Genomic DNA, 9947 nt, shown 5'->3' with positions numbered 1-9947 from the left:
AGAAGATCATCTTCTTCCTCCTCCTCCTTTCACGTGACAGAGAAACCTTCCTTCCATGGAGAGGAGATCCCCACCTCCGGGATTCGCGACGCACATACCTTCCCAGCGCCTCCCGTCGCCTCTATAAGAAGCCCCACGTCTTCCTCGTTCCATTCCCGTTGAAACCGCCGCCTCTCCTCGCCCCTAGCTCGTGCACCCCTCGCCGGAATCATCACCGGAAAACTCACCAGAGAGCTACCAGGAACTCCACCTCGCCACCCCTGCACCCCTCCACCCTTCGGCCACCTCCCCCACCACTTCGGCCTCACCACTCCACCCCCCTCCACCAACCCCTGCTGCCCCATCCCAATCCCCATCACCATTCTCAACAAGCAGCAGCAAAACCAGCAGTTTTTCCCCCTCCACCTCGCCCCCTACAGCCCCCCCTCCACCTCGCACCCCCTCCCCTCCCAGGAACACCCCCACCTTCGGCCCCCCCTTCCCCCTCCTCCCGTCGGCCCCTCCCCACCCCACCGGCACCCCACCTCACCTCGGCCAGCCATAGCCAGCCAGGAAAGCAACCTCCCAGCCACGGTAATCTCCCTCCCCTCTCTGTTTTCTCTTTTCTTATTTTGTAACCGTTGGATCTAAGAGGTATGGTTTAGATTAGATTCTTAGGTACCTCTTCGGTCTATGTTAGAAAACCAGCGTTTTTTATTTCACTTAACATTTAACCAGCAAGTTTTGCTTAGCCTCGGCCGTTTTCTCCTAAGTTTGCAACAAACATCCCCCGCAGCCTATCACAACATGCCACGTGTACCCCTATTTGTTAGCTAGTCAACTTCATTTTTTTTCTGCCTGATTGCAAAAACAGAAAGTTTCAATCTTGTTTTGGCCACAACTTTTGATCCCGAAGTCCAATGACATTGATTATTTTTCCAGTACCTCACAAATTTCCTGTAATTTTTCAAACATATAATTTGTCTATGTTTGAAATTTGAAAATATAAGTTAGATCAGATTTAGTTTAAACCTTGTTTTGCCTATTCCAGGAGTTTAAAAATAGATTTTAATTTGATTCCTTTTGGTACTGATCACTAGTGATCTTATATATCAGTGGTAAAAATTTAAGATTTGTTTGAGTATTTTAGCTCACTGTTTCATGTGAAACAATTTCTGTTTCACCGCTTTTAGGATTTCGGCTAATTCATTTTCTACTTTTGTTTTAAAATATTTTCTTTATGATTTCAGAAAGATTATTATTGTTTTATTTCTGTTAGTTAACAGTAGTTTTGCAACAAGTTTTTATTTTATTTTTATTTGTTTTCATGAAATCAATTCTAGCTCCGTAGTAACGTGCAATTGTTTTCACCGTTGTTTCAAATCCCGTTTGGGAATACTTTCAAAGGTTCTGTGAAAAACAATTTATTTTATATTAGTTAGATTTATATCTTAGTTCCTTGTTATTATTTTCTGTTAGACAAAATCATTTAGTGTTTGATGTAGTAGAAAACTCCCTAGTCTTATTTGAAGTTTCTTTCGGAATTTCTATTCGCTCTCTCTTTTGTTTTGATTGCTAGAATGATTGCCAGTATGAGTGCTTATGTGAATGTTATGTTTGCTATATAGATATCATCGGAGAGTGACGAGTAGTCTATCACGTTATTATCTCGAGGAATTCTTCTTCATCAACATAACAGGCAAGTCACTTTGATCATACTATCACCTATGTTTTATGCATCGTAGTTCTACCATCCTATGCCCAATTGCATGCTGCCTAGGTACTTGGAAATTTTAGTATAGATTGTAGTATCATGTGGTAGGCACACAACAACCCCGATACTTGGCCCCGGGACGACAAATTTCATATTGCTATGCTTGAGTAGACGTGATATCGGTTGAGTGCATAACACGAGTGATGCAAGGTTGATTAAATACTCAAGACCGGATAAGACAAGATTTTCAAGACCTCGGACGCAATGCAACTCTGGGTGAAGGACGGTTGATCGGCTCCCTGGAGAACCTAGTGGATGCCCGGGATGCTGGAGAGGCCATGTCATCCTGCGGAAAGCTTCACCCAGGCTCAAAGAGACGGATGGATATTTTCAAGACCCAAGGCTTACCTGCACAGCCACAAGTCATTATGGGCTCTGGCTTGGTTGGACAACGCGGCGACTCTGGACAGGCGGTGCTAGCAGATGTAGACGAACGGTAGGAATGGATGGGCACCGACAGGGATTCAGAGGGACCCGTTGAAAGACCATGTTTTGATCATCCGGTCTTCAAACACCTTGAAGTGCGAGGACATACACGGAGGCGATCAAATCTTGTGGGGAACGTGTGCAAAACTCTGCAGAGTACTCAAACCTAATCGATTAGCCGTCTCCACGGTCATGGACAACTTGGGCCAAAGGAACTGAAGTTATCTGGATTTCTCAACACCATTAAAAATATTTGATGAGGGTAATTATTGACAACTCGGGTACGAGAACTGGTTGGCGGAACCATCTCGTTAACAAGCAACTTTTGTAGTAATATTTTGCTTCTAGGTAAAACTGGCTTTATGCAAAACTTAGCTCCACCGGCCAAATATGCATGTAGAGATAGTTGATTATTATTTTACCTCTCTCTTTGATGACTTGCCGGCATATTCAATATGCTGACCTACACGGCTGCAACGTCTTATGTTGCAGATATTTTTCTTCGACGAGTAAGAGTACAATTCAGGGTTACGGTCTACACTCAACTTGCCGTTGGTGTTTATTGGGACTCCACTCCCTTGACTGCTTCCGCTGAAATATTTAAGGTATATATATCAGTATTACGCTATTTACATGTGATTGCACTTTGATATATACATTGATGTACTGTGTGTGCCAGCATACTGATCCAGGGATGGCACAGAAACACAGAGGCTTGACTCGTCTTGAGTCGGGTCGCTACAGAAATGGTATCAGAGCACATGTTGACTGTAGGATGTGACCCCTAGAAACCGGAAACTTCTTAGGATAGGATCTCTCAAAACTCTATTTTCAAGAACACCTTTTACTTCTCATCTCTTCTGACTTCATCAAATGTTCTCTCTCACCTCAAATAGTTATACAATCCCCTTACACCTTTGACCTCATGAAGAATCAACGGAGTTCTACTTCAAAGTAAAGAGGAGTTCATCATGCAATTGAAGCTGCAGCAATTGAAGACTCTCAAGACCCGAACAACTCAAAGACCCTAAAGTGTTCGAATAATTATATGACCATTAGAAGTCCAAACCCCTTTTACATACCCACATTAGATACGATGATTTGTGAGCCGTTATTGGTGTGTGTTTTCCGACGGCCACAACTAAAACCTATTCTCAAAAATATTGTTTGTATTGTGTGTATCTCCCTCCCTCTCTTACCCGTCTCATCAACAAAACCTCAACCCTACCAGATGGAGTATGAAGCAGGACTTGTAGTCTCTGGACCAATGACCCAGCTGGAAGCTGAAATATGGATTCAGAACATGGAGAACCACTTCGGGAGCAACTTGATCTCAAGGAAGTATGAAGTGGAACACGCTCTCCAGTACTTTACCCAAAGTGCTGCAATCTGGTGGAAAATGCACTATGCCATACAAGGATTTAGTGGAGCAGAAAGTTGGGAAGAATTCAAGAAGACTCTGTTAAGATCCCGTCTCATTCAGAAGGGCTATAATAATCCGAAGGAGAAGACTTGTGCATGCAAGATCTGTGGAGAAATAGGACACACTCAGGAAGGAAGCCGGGACTAATAAGGATCAAGTACTATCTTTTTGGAGAAGGAAACTTGTTTCAGCAAACGTTTTCGTAGGAGCATACGAAAATCTGAGAGTTGTGAAGATACGATAGATGTTTTGTTCAGCTTGCAGAACCAATGGATTATCCGAACTTCGTTCGTGGACAAGAGAAACTCTGCAACGCTTGTGAGGATGACCAAGTGTTAGAATACGAGATTCACTAAACCTTATACAAGGTAATGATTTTAGTGCGACATGGTTTGGCCACCATGACGACTTACTATTATCATTCTCTTAATATTTGGAATGGTAAATCTGAGAGACTTACCCATAGTGAGAGACGACGTTCTTTGAAGCTTTTGTTTAAGCCTTAGAATGGTATAAGAAAAGCCCATGTACATGGCATTTGTTGTCACGCGTAGGAAATTTTACGGTGAGGATGAAGACAAGACCCCTCTCTCTGCAGGATAACCACAAATGGTAGACCACCATGAGAACCATCGATACGTTATTTAGAATTGACCACGAGACTGTCAGTTAAGAAGACCCAGTGATGGAAGAAGCTTATATCAACAGAAGAACCCTTGATTTTGATGGAAACATTATGAATACAATGGAAGAGCTTCACCAAAGTAGTTACCATGAAGAATATGAGGAGTGAGATGCCAAGATCCCAGAGGATTGTTAATAATTTGAGCGACCAGTAACTCTCATTTTAAGTGTGGTAGCACCCCACTTTGCAGGAGACTATATTTGTTAGAAGACACCCCAAACCTTAACCTTTTCTTTCTAGCCTCTTCGAATCTCAAGGACGATATTCATTTAAAGTGTGGTAGTTTGTAACATCCCAAAATTTTGAATTTTGGAATGTTAATATAATTATTAGATTGATTGTTTGTTGTTTGCTTGAGTGATTTAAACTTGTGTGAAATTCGAAACTTTTCGAAACTTTTGAATGAGAGGGAATAAAATGACTTTCCCTTCTCCGGTGAATTCAAATTCAATCTTTTAAAAGCAAATAGAGAAGATGACATGACTTCTTCAACTATAAAGAATTTGAACGGAGATATTTGCATTTGAATTCTTTTGCATTTTCATTCGTTTTCTTCGTGCAACAAAATGCCGGGAAATACATTTCCAGAGAGGAGGAACATGACCCTCGAACCCACGGGCATTTTGAAAGTTATTGAACCCTCAAACTTAGAGGATCATTTGAAAATTATTTGCAAAAAGAAATAATGCCTTTCGGGATTTTTGGAAAAATAATTTTTTCTGAAGTTTTTATTTTTGCCGTGGAAAAATGCCCATCATTTATATTTTATTTTTCTGATAATTTTAGTATACAAAAACTCTTTATTCCGAATTGATTTGATTTCCTTTTTAACATTTTAGTTTCCTAGTTTTGAAAATAGGAATAGAATCACTTTTATTAGGAAATAGGAGCTGGCCCATTAAGCACTTTCCAAACTTGGCCCAAGAAGATCATCTTCTTCCTCCTCCTCCTTTCACGTGACAGAGAAACCTTCCTTCCATGGAGAGGAGATCCCCACCTCCGGGATTCGCGACGCACATACCTTCCCAGCGCCTCCCGTCGCCTCTATAAGAAGCCCCACGTCTTCCTCGTTCCATTCCCGTTGAAACCGCCGCCTCTCCTCGCCCCTAGCTCGTGCACCCCTCGCCGGAATCATCACCGGAAAACTCACCAGAGAGCTGCCAGGAACTCCACCTCGCCACCCCTGCACCCCTCCACCCTTCGGCCACCTCCCCCACCACTTCGGCCTCACCACTCCACCCCCCTCCACCGCCCCCTGCTGCCCCATCCCAATCCCCATCACCATTGTCAGCAAGCAGCAGCAAAACCAGCAGTTTTTCCCCCTCCACCTCGCCCCCTACAGCCCCCCTCCACCTCGCACCCCTCCCCTCCCAGGAGCACCCCCACCTTCGCCCCCCCTTCCCCCTCCTCCCGCCGGCCCCTCCCCACCCCATCGGCACCCCACCTCACCTCGGCCAGCCATAGCCAGCGAGGAAAGCAACCTCCTAGCCACGGTAATCTCCCTCCCCTCTCTGTTTTCTCTTTTCTTATTTTGTAACCGTTGGATCTGAGAGGTATGGTTTAGATTAGATTCTTAGGTACCTCTTCGGTCTATGTTAGAAAACCAGCGTTTTTTATTTCACTTAATGTTTAACCAGCAAGTTTTGCTTAGCCTCGGCCGTTTTCTCCTAAGTTTGCAACAAACATCCCCCGCAGCCTATCACAACATGCCACGTGTACCCCTATTTGTTAGCTAGTCAACTTCAGTTTTTTTTTCTGCCTGATTGCAAAAACAGAATGTTTCAATCTTGTTTTGGCCACAACTTTTGATCCCGAAGTCCAATGACATTGATTCTTTTTCTAGTACCTCACAAATTTCCTGTAAGGTTTAAAAACATATAATTTGTCTATGTTTGAAATTTGCAAATATAAGTTAGATCAGATTTAGTTTAAACCTTGTTTTGCCTATTCCAGGAGTTTAAAAATAGATTTTAATTTGATTCCTTTTGGTACTGATCACTAGTGATCTTATATATCAGTGGTAAAAATTTAAGATTTGTTTGAGTATTTGAGCTCACTGTTTCATGTGAAACAATTTCTGTTTCACCGCTTTTAGGATTTCGGCTAATTCATTTTCTACTTTTGTTTTAAAATATTTTCTTTATTATTTCAGAAAGATTATTATTGTTTTGTTTATTTTAGTTAATAGTAGTTTTGCAACAAGTTTTTATTTTATTTTTATTTGTTTTCATGAAATCAATTCTACCTCCGTAGTAACGTGCAATTGTTTTCACCGTTGTTTCAAATCCCGTTTGGGAATACTTTCAAAGGTTTTGTGAAAAACACTTTATTTTATCTTAGTTAGATTTATATCTTAGTTCCTTGTTATTATTTTCTGTTAGACAAAATCATTTAGTGTTTGATGTAGTAGAAAACTCCCTAGTCTTATTTGAAGTTTCTTTCGGAATTTCTATTCGCTCTCTCTTTTGTTTTGATTGCTAGAATGATTGCCAGTATGAGTGATTATGTGAATGTTATGTTTGCTATATAGATATCATAGGAGAGTGACGAGTAGTCTATCACGTTATTTTCTCGAGGAATTCTTCTTCGTCAACATCACAGGCAAGTCACTTTGATCATACTATCACCTATGTTTTATGCATCGTAGTTCTACCATCCTATGCCCAATTGCATGCTGCCTAGGTACTTGGAAATTTTAGTATAGATTGTAGTATCATGTGGTAGGCACACAACAACCCTGATACTTGGCCCCGGGACGACAAATTTCATATTGCTATGCTTGAGTAGACGGGATATCGGTTGAGTGCATAACACGAGTGATGCAAGGTTGATTAAATACTCAAGACCGGATAAGACAAGATTTTCAAGACCTCGGACGCAATGCAACTCTGGGTGAAGGACGGTTGATCGGCTCCCTGGAGAACCCAGTGGATGCCCGGGATGCTGGAGAGGCCATGTCATCCTGCGGAAAGCTTCACCCAGGCTCAAAGAGACGGATGGATATTTTCAAGACCCAAGGCTTACCTGCACAGCCACAAGTCATTATGGGCTCTGGCTTGGTTGGACAACGCGGCGACTCTCGACAGGCGGTGCTAGCAGATGTAGACGAACGGTAGGAATGGATGGACACCGACAGGGATTCAGAGGGACCCGTTGAAAGACCATGTTTTGATCATCCGGTCTTCAAACACCTTGAAGTGCGAGGACATACACGGAGGCGATCAAATCTTGTGGGGAACGTGTGCACAACTCTGCAGAGTACTCAAACCTAATCGATTAGCCGTGTCCACGGTCATGGACAACTTGAGCCAAAGGAACTGAAGTTATCTCGATTTCTCAACACCATTAAAAATATTTGATGAGGGTAATTATTGACAACTCGGGTACGAGAACTGGTTGGCGGAACCATCTCGTTAACAACCAACTTTTGTAGTAATATTTTGCTTCTAGCCCCTCTTGTTGTAGGATAAAACTGGCTTTATGCAAAACTTAGCTCCGCCGGCCAAATATGCATGTAGAGATAGTTGATTATTATGTTACCCCTCTCTTTGATGACTTGCCGGCATATTCAATATGCTGACCTACACGGCTGCAACGTCTTATGTTGCAGATATTTTTCTTCGACGAGTAAGAGTACGATTCAGGGTTACGGTCTACACTCAACTTGCCGTTGGTGTTTATTGGGACTCCACTCCCTTGACTGCTTCCGCTGAAATATTTAAGGTATATATCAGTTTTACACTATTTACATGTGATTGCACTTTGATATATACATTGATGTACTGTGTGTGCCAGCATACTGATCCAGGGATGGCACAGAAACACAGAGGCTTGACTCGTCTTGAGTCAGGTCGCTACACATGATCATCTCATACATCCAATATATCACATCACATCGTTGGCCATATCACATCACAAGCATACCCTGCAAAAAAAAGTTAGACGTCCTCTAATTGTTGTTGCATGTTTTACGTGGTAACTATGGGTATCTAGTAGGATCGCATCTTACTTACGCAAACACCACAACAGAGATATATGAATTGCTATTTAACCTCATCCAAGGACCTCCTCGGTCAATTCTGATTCAACTAAAGTTGGAGAAACCTACACCCGCCAGTCATCTTTGAGCAACGGAGTTACTCGTAGTGATGAAACCAGTCTCTCGTAAGCGTACGAGTAATGTCGGTCCGAGCTGCTTCGATCCAACAATACCGCGGAATCAAGAAAAGACTAAGGAGGGCAGCAATACGCACATCACCGCCCACAAAAACTTTTGTGTTCTACTCGAGATTACATGTACGCATGAACCTAGCTCATGATGCCACTGTTGGGGAACGTCGCATGGGAAATAAAAATTTTCCTACGCGCACGAAAACCTATCATGGTGATGTCCATCTAGAGGGGATATTCGATCTATGTACCCTTGTAGATCGCACAGCAGAAGCGTTAGTGAACGCGGTTGATGTAGTGGAACGTCCTCACGTCCCTCGATCCACCCCGCGAACCGTCCCGCGATCAGTCCCACGATCTAGTGCCGAACGGACGGCACCTCCGCGTTCAGCACACGTACAGCTCGACGATGATCTCGGCCTTCTTGATCCAGCAAGAGAGACGGAGAGGTAGATGAGTTCTCCGGCAGCGTGACGGCGCTCCGGAGGTTGGTGGTGATCTTATCTCAGCAGGGCTCCGCCCGAGCTCCGCAGAAACGCGATCTAGAGGTAAAACCGTGGAGATATGTGGTCGGGCTGCCGTGGAAAAGTTGTCTCAAATCAGCCCTAAAACCTCCGTATATATAGGTGGGAGAGGGGGGACCTTGCCTTGAGTCTCAAGGAGCCCCAAGGGGGTCGGCCGAGCCAAGGGGGAGAGTCCTCCCCTTCCAAACCGAATCCAACTAGGTTTGGAAGGAGGAGTCCTTCCCCTTTTTCCCACCTCCCCTTTTTTTTCTCTTTGATTTTCTTCCTATGGCACATAGGGCCTTCTTGAGCTGTCCCACCAGCCCAATAAGGGCTGGTGCGCCACCCCCCAAGGCCTATGGGCTTCCCCGGGGTGGGTTGCCCCCCGGTGAACATCCGGAACCCATTCGTCCTTCCCGGTACATTCCCGATAACTCCGAAAACCTTCCGGTAATCAAATGAGGTCATCCTATATATCAATCTTTGTTTCCGGACATTCTAGAAACCCTCATGACGTCTGTGATCTCATCCGGGAGTCCAAACAACATTCGGTAACCAACCATATAACTCAAATACGCATAAAACAACGTCGAACCTTAAGTGTGCAGACCCTGCGGGTTCGAGAACTATGCAGACATGACCCGAGTGACTCCTCGGTCAATATCCAATAGCGGGACCTGGATGCCCATATTGGATCCCACATATTCTACGAAGATCTTATCGTTTGAACCTCAGTGCCAAGGATTCATATAATCCCGTATGTCATTCCCTTTGTCCTTCGGTATGTTACTTGCCCGAGATTCGATCGTCAGTATCCGCATACCTATTTCAATCTCATTTACTGGCAAGTCTCTTTACTCGTTTCGTAATACAAGATCCCGCAACTTACACTAAGTCACATTGCTTGCAAGGCTTGTGTGTGATGTTGTATTACCGAGTGGGCCCCGAGATACCTCTCCATCACACGGAGTGACAAATCCCAGTCTC

This window comes from Hordeum vulgare, chromosome 2H (assembly GCF_904849725.1).
Source record: "Hordeum vulgare subsp. vulgare chromosome 2H, MorexV3_pseudomolecules_assembly, whole genome shotgun sequence".
NCBI classification, from domain to species: Eukaryota; Viridiplantae; Streptophyta; class Magnoliopsida; order Poales; family Poaceae; genus Hordeum; species Hordeum vulgare.
The sequence above is the reverse complement of the archived record's forward strand: the minus strand, read 5'-3'. Positions refer to the sequence as shown.